Source organism: Folsomia candida, unplaced genomic scaffold (assembly GCF_002217175.1).
Source record: "Folsomia candida strain VU population unplaced genomic scaffold, ASM221717v1 Fcan01_Sc056, whole genome shotgun sequence".
NCBI classification, from domain to species: Eukaryota; Metazoa; Arthropoda; class Collembola; order Entomobryomorpha; family Isotomidae; genus Folsomia; species Folsomia candida.
In genome coordinates, this window is record NW_019091248.1 from 446377 (window position 1) to 460496 (window position 14120).

Consider the following 14120-nt stretch of genomic DNA (forward strand, 5'->3'; position numbering starts at 1 on the left):
TATTTCGGTGCACCTGCATTAAGAAAGCCACGAACACTACCAACGTTACCACCATATTATTTGCACACATTGTACACTCGCCAGAACTCGTGACAGCTCATCCTGACCGGACAGAAACGTTTGCTAATAATAATCCGGCTGATCATCCAGTTTTCGACAACGTGACGGGATCCTACCTACTCTGCGGTAAAGCACCTGGCATCCTCAATTTGACATTTGTGGAACACGAGAATATTTCGAATTTGACATCCATTACCATTTTGGAGCACGTGACTTTCTCCGGTTGGTGACAACACATTCTCAAACTTTACAAAGCATTACGATTCACAAGGCGAACATAACCTTTCCGGATAAATGGGACACGGCAAAATTGCTAATTTACATGCCCAACCTGAAGTCCTACTACCTCCACCTGGACTACGGGCAGAGGAGAGGTTTCAACCCGCGCTGGAGTTTACTCCGACACTTCCTCCCGTTTACTGCCACGGTCAAAAATACAACGATCTCTGATTCCAGACCAAAACACGTTTGGTCACTAGGTGTCGATATCACGGTCATGTTTTTCGATGAGTCCTACCTAGAGATAGGTCATGCTGACAAGGTCCTCAAGTCAAGTTTGAGAGAAGACAGTAATGAAATATTACAAGGTGTGACGTCCCCCTTGTCCATACTGGCACTGAACTGGATCGAACTAGGAAGCCCGCCACCAAACCTGCCCTATCCGGGAAGTCTGCACACTCTCATTTTAAACTATATTGTGGACTTCGCTTTTAGAAGGTATGGCCGCTTGGAAGAGTGGATTTCCACCTTTGACAATTTGAAGGTTCTCACATTGCATCCCTCATACCGCGCTGAAATCGGGATGGATCAGTTTCCCCCTTCCGTGACCAACCTTACCCTCGTGAGCACCTTACAAACGCTGCACAGTGGTCCGGCACGGGCTATTAAAAGGTTGGACAATCTCTGGATTTCGGGTTATCTGGAGGGTTCAGGGCTGGATGGTTATTACAATGCGAAAAATATTGGGATAAAAATCGAATACCCGTCGAGATCGGTGGTGAAAAGTTTGCTAAGAATGACGGATGCGAGACGGATTTATTACTCGTTTGACAAGAATACCTGGCCGGTGACGGACGCAGAAGCAGAGAGTATAAAGGGGTTGCTGAAAGAGTTAGGGGTTAAAGGGGACGATGGCAAATGGACGGATTTTATTCTCGAGAGAAACGAGACCACTGATAGATGGGGGGGTAGGGTGGTACGGGATGTGGAAGAAAGAAAGGCTTTGAAGGATACGGTTATCAGTTCGGGGGCGCAGTGGAGGCAAGTCTCGACGGGGTGGAGTAGAATGAGTTTGGCGCTTATTGCTGATACGAGTAGGATGAGGCTGAATAGGTACGGAAGTATTTTCGAGCAAAAAAATTCTATTTGACGTTATTGAAAGCAGGGTTTCGTTTTGGACACGTGTCCAAAAGTGTCCAATGGGGTAATATGAGTTGTATCTGTTTGCCCCATTTTTCACATTCGGACACTTTTGAACACCTCATGATTCGTGTCCAAAACCATGTTTGGACTGTCCTGACGTGGTTTTGTCCAAGCGAAACCCTAATTAAAATGTCTTTCAGGACCATTTCATCAGGAGAACTCATGTTTCGTGGTTCGAACGCCATCTACCACACGATCGTCCCTACTATCACGAACGTCACCCATCTCACTCTTTTACCCTACTCGAAAATAGAGAGCGGCGAATTTCTCTCATTTCTGGCCTCCAACAACGCCACGTTACGCAATGTTACGATGAAGGGGGTCACTCGACATGGCCGCTTTCGCAAAGGGGAAGCTGTCCACCTACCCCTTTTGGAGAGGTTAGTGGTCGAGAATGAAATTGTGGATCGAGACGCGTCCTACTACAAAGAGCACAACGAAGTCCACGCCGACCTTTACATGTCAATCCTTCCCTTCTTAAACAAAACGGAGTGTCACCCGAACCCCGAACTGGAATATAGCAAGCCTTTGCTGAGCTACCTTTGGGATCAAGGAGTCGACATCACCTACAGGACACAAGGCCAACTACTCATCCAATTCAACCATACGCGTGGCCTGTTAAAATCCACGGTGCGGGATATTAATCACAAAATTTTGGAAAGGGCAACCCTACCCGTGAATATTTTGGCGCTGCAATCAGTCTACTGCAACACTATTCCAAGCATCAATGGCGCCAATGTTACAAAAATTATTTTCGACGAGGCGCTATTCAACGAGGAGCTTGGCGCCGCCATGGCAATATTTCCAAAATTAGAAGAGATAGTTTTAGTGGTACGTATAGATCTAAAAACATTTTGGCGAATGTATCCTTGTTTCCGAGAACTTTGAAAAAATTGACTTTGGAAAACGTGATGTTTCACACAATGTCACAAATATTTCTGACCAGATCGTATTGGATGAGCTGAATTTGATAGGGTACCAATTTCACCAAACTTCCGAGGATGGTCGGCTAGATATGGTTTTTAATGCGAGGAATATAACATTACTTCCACTACGTGAGTACCGAACCGAGATGGTGTCGAGTTTTATCAATATGACGAACGCGGAGCTAATCTTTGTTTCTGTAAAGTATATTGAAAATCAGCGTTCCAGTTTTGATCAATGGAGTGAACTTGTCGAACCTTATGGAGTAATTCCTGAGTTGGATGATGAAATAATTTTTGAAAAGGTGGGGAATATCTGGACCGCGCGGGGGGTTTGGGATGGGATAGGGGAAACTATTAAAACAGAGAGGCTGGATATTTCGGCCAGTTTTAGATATATTTAGTAAATGTTTTTGTCATGTCGTGATTTCCAAATGGAATTCTATTAATGGAATACCTCAGTATATTAAATAATGTAACTAATAATGTTATCTTTATGCGACTTACTTATGTACAATGCGTGATCCATAACGGGGTCACGGCAAATAAAATAAAATCTGCACTAATTTAAGCATGAGGTCATATCAATACATGGTTCAATAGGTCATTTTCTTGAATATTCAGTTCTAGCGGAGGTAGAGAAGGTCAAAGTTTGAAAAAATGCTAGAGTTATGTGCCTTGAGAGGTAATTCAGACTGGTTCACTGTAAAATTGGAAAAGTTTTGCATTTTTTCAAACTTTGATATTCTATACGTCCGGTAAAACTGCATATTCAGGAAAGTAACCTACTGAACCATGTATTCGTATGACCTTATTCATAAATTAGTGCAGGTTATATTTAAATCGGCGTGACCCCCCTGTTGACCACGCATTGTTAGAAATGTACACGTAATTGTAAATATTTATTCCATCATGTTTCAATGCACCATTTCTTTCCATGGTTAAGACAAATAGATATTGTCCATTATATTGCAAATTATTTGTTGTTGGCAAATTCAGCCAAAATTGCGAATCTAAATATATTCATATATTCTAGGCTTAGTGCTTGACTAATAGTTAAATTGTAGTAACTGTTATAGTTTTGAGTTATTAAAAGAATTGTGGAAAATTGTGTCAAATTTAAGCCCCCCGTATTTTAAAAATTGTGTAAATCTATGTCATCCTATCGTCATCAAAACACCTAATAGTTGTATAAATTTACCTAATAGTAAATGTAACTCAATATGGGGAGAAGCATCATTTCATGTATCTGGTAATAAGGCATTGCAAGGAATAGCAAAAAATTTGTCAAATATAAATAGGTTTGCTAATTTTAAACAATTAACATACAATTAACATTCAATTCAATTAACATACAATTAACATTCCTCCTGTCTAAACAAATTGCAGATTCTGAAATGCCAAATGACTCGTAATTATGAGACTATTCATATGTGATAGAGAGACAGGTGTCATTTATTTGTCATACACTGTAAAATATGCATGCCCTTGTGGTGTAATTTTCCACATCGTGTGGCTACGAGTTGTATTATGTCCCTTATTATATTGTATTGAATGAAGGAAGAATGAAGGGAAATTTGTGCACAGGTATACCTGTGCACAAATTTCCCTTCATTCTTCACCTTCATATATCATATATGATACGGAGGCAAAATTATGCAAATATTCTGGTTGATGTTCACATTATTTTTACTAGTTGACTGCGTAGTCGATATAATCCAACTCGTTTCATCTTTCGTGTCGATTTTGAGCTGTAGCATACCCATACTTTGACAATTTGCGCGTGGCGTGGGTACGTCAAAAGGGAGAAATTGGGACAAATTTGTTACAGATGTTACGAAGCACGGGTAATATCCTCACTTACTCTGTCACGATTTATGTAGTAAATTTTTGGCCGAACGATCCAAAGTAGGTGAACGTCTTGTTATTGTAGGAAAATGATGATCTGCGGGCAGGTTTGACACCTAAGTAGTTTTTTTATTACTTAATTTCCGAAATGTCGAAAAGTTAATTAATGTCACCAATTCTGTTCCTAATAGCATACTAGTGTACATAATTCCCTCTACTTGCAAGTTGGGAACTTAGAAAACACGAAATTTTGACAGAATTCTAAATGATTCCCACAAAAGCCTAAAATTTACTCAATTAGATTACCTCTTGCATGCTGGACCAACAGACCAGTGCAGTTTATAGGTGCGAACGAGAAATACAAATATTGCCAACAGTATTCCCATTAAAATGGGCTCGTTGGAAGAAAATTTAATCGCTAAATAGTTCCTCGTGAATTAAGGAAAACTCTTCAATGACTTCGAAATGAGATTGAGAGAAGCAAATTTGAGTTATACTATAGCTGGCCCACTGTATTTTACTCAACTTTGGCGCGCTGGTTCTCGTGACCCGAGCAATATTTTTGAGTGCTATATTTTTTATCTGCTTACCAACACCTGTAGTTATAATTTGTCAACTTTACAGTAGTGTCGGTTTGATAATGCCGAAGAAACTTCAACCAGAATGGGAAGGTCGCGTTTTAGCACTTACTGACCTTAATTACTCTACCAGGGAGGTCAGGAAATTACTTTTGACCGCTTGGAATGCAGTCCTTTCTACCCAAAATATAGTCATAAGTCAAAAAACAATTAATAACATTGTGAATTGTGTTGGAAAAAGACGTCGTGCAAAGTCGGCTGGGCAAAAATCCCCCACAAAACAGCAACCCCTAAATGACGCCAATCGGAAGGCGGTGAAGAAGATTGACCTGCTGACCAGGAAAGTAAATCCACCATCTCAGAAAAAAATTGCAAACATCGTCGGTATCCCCAGGACCAGTGTGCAACGAATAATTAAGCGTTTAGGCAAACGCATCGCTTTCAAAACCACCGTTCATTCCCTTAATCCAAAACAGATGCAAAATCGAAAGACCAATCCAAAAAAAAATATCAGAAATATTTGGCCGGCGATAAGGCAGAATATGTGGTGACATTGGATGAAGCAATGTTTTATGTGCAAAATTGCAACGGGAAGAGAAAAGTTTGTTACGTCAAACGAGGAGAAAAAATCCCCGAAAATTGGGTGGTGCAGAAGGACAACTTTTTGAAGAAACACATGGTGGTCGCCGCAATGACAGGGCGTGAGGTCATACCATTATTTCAAGTGCCCAAAAAAGTTAACGTTAATGCAGACTGGTATATTGACAAAGTTTTAAGACCATTGGTGAACAACCATCTCCCCCGTATTTATGGTCACGAGCTCCATAAGGTCATCATGACAAAGCTTCTTCGCATACGTCACACAAGACAGCCATTTATGCGGCAGACATCAAACGGTCAAAGGAAACAACAATTATTCCAAGTTCAGAAATCCCAGTCAAGTCCCCCGATATAAGTCCATTGGATTGTTTTGGATTTGGCTACCTAAAACAAAGGCTTTCGAGACGACGCGCACGCACTTGGAAAGGGGTTTGGAAAGTGCTGAATAAGGAGTGGAAGAAAGTGACCCCAAAGTGTTCAAGGCATGGAAAAGAAGACTTCGTCTAGTAGCTAAAAGCGATGGCCGACATATTGAGAACAATCGCGACATTCATAGTCGAAAACGTTAAGGTAAAATTTTGATTTCAAAGTGGGTAAAATAGAGTGGGCCGGCTATTGTACTTATTAAAAACAAGTTATGAGCAAGTAGCGACGGTTAAAGATGGTTGACTAATATACAACGTTATATAAATGTAGAGCACGTCAGGATAAATAAATTAGTCGAGTTCTTCGAAGAGACTTAGATAAGTTGTTGTGAGGCATGTGGCGAACATAATTGACGAAAAGTATATATATGCTAAATTACACTTGTTTGATTATACACGTTTGAGATCATTCGATTCATTAGGCTCTTAGACATTTCATTTTATGGATTAAAATAGCTAGGAGTGAAAATAAGAAAAAATGTTAACGTGTATGTAAAGCGAATGTGAAGATAGCAGAATATTTGTATGCGTTTTGCCTATGTAATGAATTATTGAATGAATGTGTGTGTATTGAACTCTTTCAGGCCAAGTCCCCTAGAGTAACGCAAATTTAAGTGTTTGCTACTTAATTTGTGCATAATTTAACAATTTAAGTCCCGATGAAATTGGGGTTTTGGATACAATCAATGCAATCTAGACATAATCTCAACCAGAAGTTTCAAAACCTCAGGCAAAAGTCTTTATTTCTTACAAACAACGTGGCTTATTCTTACATTAAGAATTTGGTTTACTGGTAGGTATATTATCTGCATATGCATAATAACTCTACGAATATATTTCTTTAATACAATTGAATAAATATAGAGTACAAGACGAATACAATTTTATCGAAACGTATTGCATCACAATATATTTATTTATAAGAACAATTAAATTGTAAATCATCTTCATTCAAAGTAAAAATTTACACAAGTTTTCTAAAATTTACATACTTTTGCATACCTACTCTGTTCACATAAAGTGTTACTCGCCCGGTATTTTTGAATCCGATAAGCTAAAATTAAAAGATAGGTTGTATGGTGTTCCTTGATTCAGTATCTATGATTAGGTACCAACCGCTTTTTCCTGATCCCACTACGTAAAAATTAATATAAGCGCAAGCAGAAGAGAACAGCCATCATTTTTTATTTTTACACCTAGCAAAAAAATATCAATTTTTAAAGTGGTGTAGCTTTTCATGGTCAGCTACTATGTCGTCGCCCAAGCTATTAAAATAATCTTAGGGAAGGGGGCAATTAATAAATGCAAAATTTCCGATCGTCTAAGGTCGCAGAAAATTCCTGGAATGTCCAACGCTACAAGCGCCAGAATACTACAAAATCACACTCAAGCGCCGAAGACTTTGGTCATACAGATGACCTGCAAACTCAGCAATCGGAAGAAAGCTGTAAAATGACCCCAAGATGAAGGCCTTCAATTATTCCCACACGTTAACGATTCCGCAGGAATATGTCCGTGTAAAAAATGGCAAGGTCCTCCCAAGCAGGCACGGTAAAAATGCTGAAATTTTTTTCTGTTTACCAATGTGAATATCTTCATGATGGAAGTGTATTTCAACGAACAGGATAGAACGTTTTATGGCAAATATATTAAGGATTAGACAGTTGCAAAAGAGGGTCAGAAGGTCACACCCTCCGGAGTCACTCTCAGTTTTGGCGGAAAGCGACGGAATTGGTCCAAAACCTTAAATTTCGTCGAGTGGGGGCTGAGGGTAGATGCAAAACATTTTATTATTAACGTCCTGGCCAAGGTGAAACACCCCACCAACCAATTCATATCGGGTGGTAAGCTGTGGACACTTGTACAGGGCTCCACGCTAACAATTAGTGCGAAATTCGTGAAAAAATGGATTAGGATCCATATTTCTGACTTCATTTTACTTCATGTTTGACCTTGGCATTTCCCGACCTTAATCTACTTCAACACCAAATATTTATTAGAGTTGAAGAAAATGTATGTTCTGAGCCCCATATAAGTGTCTGGGTCACAAAAAAATTTCTGACCCCGGAATGCGACTATTTGTGCATGAATGGAGCGCGTGCCGCAGCGGGTGCTTGGCGTTCGCGAGTTCAAAAATTTAGCTACGTAGGGGGGATAAATTTTGAAGTGTGACACATATTTTCTATTCAAAATTTAACTGGCTTTTCAATGAAATAAAAATAAAATTTAAATTCCCAAAATTGAAAAAGCGGTTCCTGTTTATCCCAGTAACACTTTATGTGAACAGAGTAGGTATCTATAATCTTCTAACTTACACAATGGTTTATGTATTTTCAGCATACCTTCGTCCTCTTCATTCCCGTCACTTAAATATAAGGTGGAGGCAAAGGCAGAAAAGCTTCCTCTCTTCCCTTTCCCGTTTATGTATCGAATTGTGTAAAAAATCGAGTTCATCCTGTTATTACATATGGTCTGAAATTGGACTGGAATCGTTAAAGAGAACCATTCCGGTGAACCGCTTGGTTTTGCAGTTAAACGGTTTCTGCAGCCATTCTCTGCCTCAAGTCCAGTTATCTTGTATGTGTGACTTCCTAAATTCAAAAGAATGTCTTTTAAAAATATATTTTATAAAAACAGAAACGCCCAGTTTCGTGCTTCATAAATTTGCAATTTTTTCTTTAGATTCAATTAAAAGATACCAAATACGCACATACAAGTTTAACTTTGACTAGGGTCGTACTTTATTCTCCCCTTCAAGTTCTAAGTTTGGACCACATGTAGCCACAATTTCAAAATTGCTAGCAGTTCCGACATCACCATTTTGACCGACACTTGTCCACTGAAATATTACCTCTGACTGGGACGAATTGAAGTGTGTTAGCCGAAAGTCTTTTACTTGATCATGTGGAGGATCATAAAAAGAAATGTTTCCTCTTCAAAAATTATACATACAGGCAAAACATTTTGCGCAAGAATTAAATATATTATTTAATTCAGACTACTTGATTGAATCGATTGAATACTGTCTTTCGAACTGGAACATATCATCCCAATCATTTTGCATATCCATCGAAACAAATGACATGGTCCCCACCGGTCTAATTTTTGTGGTACTTGATACACTCGCAGCTTTTATGACAACTTGATACCGCACATTTTGTTTCAGAGTTAAAGTCGACAAATACCGGGTATAAATTCCATCATTTTTTTCAACATCGCACCCGAAACCATCATCCATCAATTTCATGGTCATGTCTTTGCCATTATTTTCAGAGGATATCACCTCCGCAACGACAGCCGCGCCAACAATGGGGTTTCCACCTTTCTCCAATTTTGCTTCAATTTTAATTAATTCACTTTCGCCTGACTTTACAAAACTGAATTGCCCGAAAACTCTTAACACTTGTTTTATCGGTAGGGACGAGATATAAATTTGCATTTCCTCTCCAGCATGTGCTTGCGACGTTGGGTTATAAAATGTGACATTCCAAACTCCATGAGTCACATTGTTTCTGCAAATATGCGTACTGATTAACGGAATTGAAATTATTATGAGGTTTTTCATGTGTTTACCCAAATTGGCAAATTATTGCCAACATATCTATATCTGTTTTGCAATATTGAGCAAAATCAACGCCTGTTGGAGTAATTATTTTCATAGCTGTGGCATTCGTCCCATGACTGTCGACGTAAAATGAGAGATTATCCGTTAGATCTTCGTCAATATGAAGTAATGTTGACTTTCCAAATATTACAACTTTTGGCGGCAACGCTACTACATTTGAATCCATGAAAACTGTCTGCATAACTTGGACAAATTGTTCGCTATTATCACTGCGATCGCTAACCAGGGAAACTTGTCCTCCCGTTGCCTCGCATAACTTTTCTAATGAGTCATCAGCAGAGCCACCAATGGCGACGGAATTTATGACAAATGTATCCTTAACAGCATAAGACTGTTGAAATAAAATCTGTATTAATCAATGTAGCAAATTAAAGTACACTAACTAAATAGGTATACGTACTCCTGGACCTGCATTTTCAATCCAGGGGTCCAATAACATTTTTTTACTACTTAATTATACCTTTGGAGCCTTAGATGAACGATTTAGAAAAAATTCTGGACAAAATTTATATTAGGAGTGGGTCGATTTTTGAGAACCCCAGGTTTTTACAAATTTCGAATGGCCATGACTTTTGAAATTGAGGACGGATTTTGAAAAAGTATTGCTTAAAATTGTCACAAAAAGTTATACTTTCCGAATTCCGAAAATAAAGTTGGAAATACAATTTTGAAGATTATCTAAATTTCAGACCTTGAAATTTTTTTCAAAAAATCAAACTTTTAAATTTATTTTTATTTCTGATAGTACAACTATTTGTGATCATTTGTAGCAAAAGTTTTAGAAAATCCGCCTTGAATTTCCAAAGTTGTAGCTGTTTGAAAAAATTAAATCGGATAAAATATTCCAATTTCGAGCCACGTCACGGCGCCAAGTATAAATTTTACGGGGATCTTTTTGGGAATCCTTTATCCTCCGCCCCACTTGGTAGCTATTTAAAAAGTGGGACCCCATTACTCAATTTGCACTTCAGGAATATTAAGATACATATATTTTATCAATGGCCTGTAACTGTAGGTGACGCTGTCATCCTAGTGGTGACAGTCAATCAGTTAACAATATATCACCTTTTGGGTGACTAAAAGAAACTACCATCAAACCCTGATAACAACCTTCGATACTCTTCCGGTAGAGTCGCACACCTCACAGGATTTCTTATCGTGTACATATATAAGTACTTTTCCAGCAAACTTACAGATTTAAGAGATTTCCGTCGAAAATTACAGTTAATGGATGGCCGAGTTATGTCTTTGACGTATGGTGCCGTGTTCTCAGCACCATCTGTAAGAAGACTGATTCTATTCCAACGTTTACAGCTTACGTCCAACAAGGAAAACCCAACAATTAGGCCAGCACCAATTGATGTTTGACCGGCAGCTGACAAGTTGGACACTACCGATATTACACTAGATCTTGAAGAATCATCTGTGATAATAGTGGGTTCCAAAATCACGGAGGCTCGCTCGTTAAAGGTAACCAACGCCACAGAACTTGAGACGAAATTAAAAGATATTCATTCTAATTAGAATGTATTATTTGATAGACTACAAATTAAACTTGCCTATTCTCTCTTATTAAAGCTATCGCATGTCTCAGGGAAGAAATCATGGCTTGATTTCTTCCATAACTACTCATACTGCCAGAAACGTCCAAAATGAAGACATGGTTAGTTCCTAGTGAGCCAATCTCGGGATCTATTTCGTAATTTTTATACTCAGTTCCATTCAGTTTGTCCATGAATATGTCTCTCGCAGCGGAATATCTACAGCTGGAGTATGAAAGGCTTATCTTTTTACCCCCCTTAAGTCTAAAGTTGTTATCCCAGGTTAGAAAAACGTCGACGGCACCAATTGCTACGTATCGTCCGAGGATCGTATCCGTGTGGATCACCTCTACATGCGCTGCATCGTTTCTATCTAGTCCATCTTTTTTAAATAAGGGGCCGGCAGGATCTAATCCTATAAATAAAATACGCAAATATGTAACAACATGACAAACTAGAGGGTGGTCGACGGATCAAGTAAATTAAATTAAATTAGTTGCACATTCTTCTGAATTAAAAAATAGAAAGATTGTACCAAAAATTTTTCCGATTTGTCCTAACTCCAGTCCTTTATCAGTAATTCGAGCCGCATGTCCCATTACATGTGCACCGAGACTATGCCCAGCCAGGGTAATATCGTTGACTTTGGTTCCAAATGTATCATGCAAATATTTCACCTCCTTAGAGACCTCCAGACCGACAAATGGTACGTCTTTTGCAACCTTGTCGTACCGTGGATTATTGGAGCTGGTCATCCAATCCACTATGGCAACCATGTCAACATTCTGCAATCAGTCAGAGTATAACCACGAAAGTATAGAAGGCAATCACAGTTTTAAATATGCATTCTACATTTACAGTTTTCGATCATATTAACTTCCCCATAAAAAACTTTCATACATAGAATTACTAATGGGGAAAATTTAACTATTTCGCAAAAAAAATGCCAATTTTCAAAACTTGCTACTAACTTTTTTATCCATAAAATAACGAGTCTTTAGCCCTCGTGCGAAACGTATTAAAAACAAATTGCAATTTTCTAAGGAAGAGACCGTACGAGGGTGTAAATGGCCAAGAAAAAGTGAAGGAGGATTTGATGCAACGCCCCCATTTACGCCCGCCACACCCCCTTAAAGATGGGAAAAATACGAGAAAGCGACGTGGTCACGTACTAAAATCGTCACAAAAATCGAATTTTGCTCGGATTTTGATAATTTTTACATTTTCGTGATCCCAGAGAGTTGATTTATCATACCCAAAAGAAATCCCAACTGTTTTGGAATTTTGAATTTTTTCAATACAGATACCTGCTCAGGAAATTTTCCAAAATATTCAAAATTTCTAAAAAGTTGGGATTTCTATTGGATATGATAGAGCAACTCTCTGGAATTACAAAAATGTAAAAATTACCAAAATCCGAGCAAAATTGAGTTTTTGGTCAACGTTTTTGTACGGCAAGTTTAGCGTTGCCAGCCAATTCAAGGGGGTGTGGCGGGCGCAAATGTATGCGTTACATCTAACCCTCCTTCACTTTTGCTTCTTTCACATAGTGCTACAACACATACAAAGGGCATTAAGATTTGTCATTTACACCCTCGTACGGTCTCCTCCTAAGTCACAAGCTAAACAAACTTTTTTGTAAGGGAGGAATCCACAGAGGTTATTCGAAATAACCCAAAATTTTCGGCAACAATTCCACGAGCAATTTTTTAATGAAATGTTTGCATATTCCGAGTTCTTGGAGGCTTAGGCCAAGCATATAAAAAAATTGACGAGCCACGCCCACTTTGGGTGTGTTTTTTTTCTAGTAGGGTTGGAGTCAAATGTCATATCTAAAATTGTAGCTCATGCGATTGTACATCTACCGTAAAAATTTCATCTAAATCCGTCCACAAACAAAAAAGTTATTTAATGGCGAAGCTCGGCGAAAGTCAAAATACGGCGACTTTAGGGGTGTGGTTCTCCGAAAGGGGCAAGTACAATACTCTGAAAAGTATTGCACATTGTAGTCCCCAGTGATATCAACGTGTTTCAAGAAAAACGGAGATTGGATGCCTGCCCCTTTCCAAGCTATAATCCCGGGAACATTGGGAACATTCATGGCGAAATTGTCCAAAAAGGGTGAAATTTGACATGTCGCATCGCAGTAAAAATCGATATCTAGCTTCAGCGGGGTCTAAAAAGTGGGTCACAGGTTAAGTTGACCCATGTCGTAAGGGAACCATGTCGACGTGTCGAAATTTCGACATGGAGCTAGAGAGCCAAAATTTAAAACTAATACTCCTCAGCCCTTCAAAATACATATGCAAACACTTTTCACCATGTCGACACGCCATTTCGAAAGATTTCGACCCTTAAATGTCGACACTTCAAAATCTATATATACGAGGTGTAAATTCAATTTTTAAATTTGAAGTTACCGCAATTTCAAAGTGTGAGGTAAATTTAAATATCAAATATGTAAGCTTAGAAAATATTGATAATAGAAAAAAATTACATTTTGCTAAATTCGTTATCAGCATCGTAATAAAGAGAAATATTAAATTGGGAACTGATATTGATTATTCATTCGCGTATTCAATTATTCAAGACTTAATAATCAATAATAATAATTGTCAATTTTCTTCCCAACCATATCAACGATGTAAAAAAGGACGGTTATTCTTGTCATAGTTGAAACTTGCATAGTGATTTGTTTTCTAAATTTTAAAAAGTGCACATTGACTCAATTTAACATGTGTTTTGACGAAACTTTGTATTTTTGTAAGAATAAAAGTCACTTTGCACGTTTTAGAATTAAGCGGATGATATTCCTTTGGATATGCCCTAGTGGTTGATTAAGTTTCCGTTTTTGTGGACATTTCAACCAGAATACGACCTCTTTCTGCAGAAATTATTTTTACCCATTCTGCCAGAATTCTCGTAGATTTTTCTGCTATTTTGACAAAAAAAAGTTATGAACTGAAAACTAACCCGCAATAATTCATAAACCATTTTGCAAAGTTTTTCTACAAATTTAATTCCATTACTTATTGCACCCTTATTCCAAGCTTTACGCAATAAAAGTACCACATCACTTTCAGCCTTATCCGCCATGC